Genomic DNA, 2,266 nt, shown 5'->3' with positions numbered 1-2,266 from the left:
AAAAAAAAAACACGTATTAATTATAAACGTTTAAATTTAGAGTTTTGAGAAAAAGTAATAAATCAAAAAAGAAAAAAAATCAATTTATCTTTGTGTGTTAAAACTTTGTGGTGAAAATTTGATTTCAATATGGCGTCGTTCTGAATACACCTGTTGACAGGCATCATTTTGAAAACTTCATACCCAAACAATGAGAAAATATGTGTTCTACTAATAATTAATATTCAAATCATTCATCTGTCAATATTAAATATACATCCTGATTATAATAAAAAAAGAAAAAATTTCTTTTAGAAGATAATTATACATATAAATTGATAGTTTCTATTATTCAAAAGAATAAAAACTGGTACTCATTTCTTTTGACAACAAATCAAGAGACAAGTCTAAATTGTTATAATATAGGGTGATTGTAAAGGTAAAAGAAAAGCTTAAGTAAATATTAAAAATCTCTTTTGATTTAAAAAAAAAAACAGTTGTAATTAAGAATTAAAAGAATTACTTGTTTTGATTATTATTTCATGATATACATTTTGATTAATTTACTTGTGTTTAAATATGTGTCAATGTTTAATAATAATAATAATAATAATAGTAATAAAATGTATTAATGAAACGTTAGTATAAATAAATTTTTGTTTATTATTTTAGGAATCTAAATAATAATTTTCATTCAATCAAAATGAGTGAAATAAAATGTTGATTTATTACCCATTGTGTATATTATTGTGTATGCACTGGTATTTGTCACTAATATAAATAAAACGTGGATTTAATTTTATATTAATATATATATATATATATAAATAAGTACAAAGAATTTTCTTTTAAAAAAAATTTTATAGAAAAACTGGGTAAGAAAACAAAAAAGAAAAAAATTATTTAATCAAAATCAAAATTTTTATCAATTTTAATGACACATAAAAATTTTTTAATTTTTTTTCCTTTTTGATTTAAGTTAAGACACAAATTTTTTTTTTGAAGGAAAAAAAATACTTCAATTAGAAAAATTTAATTACACTCCTTTAAAAAAAAAAAATTATCTAATTATTTTGTCTATAATGACATGAACTATAAGAATTCACAACCTTTTGACCCTTAAAATACTTGACACTTTTTTTTTTTTTACAAAGATAAAAATCTGTCAAAATATATTTTATCAATGACCTACCTGGAAAAAAAGGTTTAAACAAAAAAAAATTTCCAGGTATGGGAATCAGTCATTATCAGTTTTGTAAACTAATTAAAATTTATTTAAAAGAAAAATTTTTTTTTTTTAAATAATTATTTTAATTAAATACTTAAAATTTTTTATTTTAATTATTGTTTCAATCTTATTAATAATAATAATAATAATAATAATTGTGTTTTGATAAAAATTAATTAAAATAATATATCTGTTAATTTTGCTTGATGTGAAATAATCACAAGATAATCTAAAAAAATTAGTTTTTTTTTTTTTTTTTATAATAATTAATAAAATAAATATTTTCATTAATCAAATTATGTTTTTAGGGGGGGGGGGGGGTTCAATCAAACAAATTTCAAAAGTAGTTTGGATTGATGTACGTACCACTAACCAAAACCAAGAAACAAAACCTTTTTTTAAAATCATTTTTGATTATTAATAAAGTAAATAGAGAGAGAGTAAGTTAATGAAGAGTGAAGAAAAAATAATAATAATAAAAGCAAATTTTTGCTGCTGTTTAATAAAATGATAACAATTTGATATGATGTGGGAAAAAAAGAAAAAATAAACAAAAGAAGAAGATAAGAAAGGAAGAAAAAACGTTGATTAAAACGGAAATTTAATACGTTTTAAACTTGTTGACCCCGTAAATTTTATTCTACTTTCATTTAAGATATTGTTAATAAATTTTCTTCTTCCGGTTTTATAACAATAATTTTTTTTTTTTTTTTATTAAATAAGTGAAATTAATATTAATTTTTTTGGTAATAATTTTAGACAACAGGAATGAAAATGTTGTTCACTCACTAAAATGTAGAGCGATAATAATAATATTTGAAAAGAAAAAATTTTTTGTAATTATAAGGAAAATGACAGATTTGTGGCATTCGTGATAGTCATTTAAACAATTTTCTTTTTCGAATTAAACGCCATTTAAACAAAAGAAAAATAATTTTAAGTTAAAAGACGAAAAAAAAAGGAAAACCTTTCTCCTATTTTCGTTATTTTTACTTTTTTTTTGTTTCTTAACGCCTTTATATGCAAAAAAAAATTACCTTACTACTCCAAATACCTACT

This window comes from Pediculus humanus, genomic scaffold (genome assembly GCF_000006295.1).
Source record: "Pediculus humanus corporis 1103172108244 genomic scaffold, whole genome shotgun sequence".
NCBI lineage: Eukaryota > Metazoa > Arthropoda > Insecta > Psocodea > Pediculidae > Pediculus > Pediculus humanus.
The sequence above is the reverse complement of the archived record's forward strand: the minus strand, read 5'-3'. Positions refer to the sequence as shown.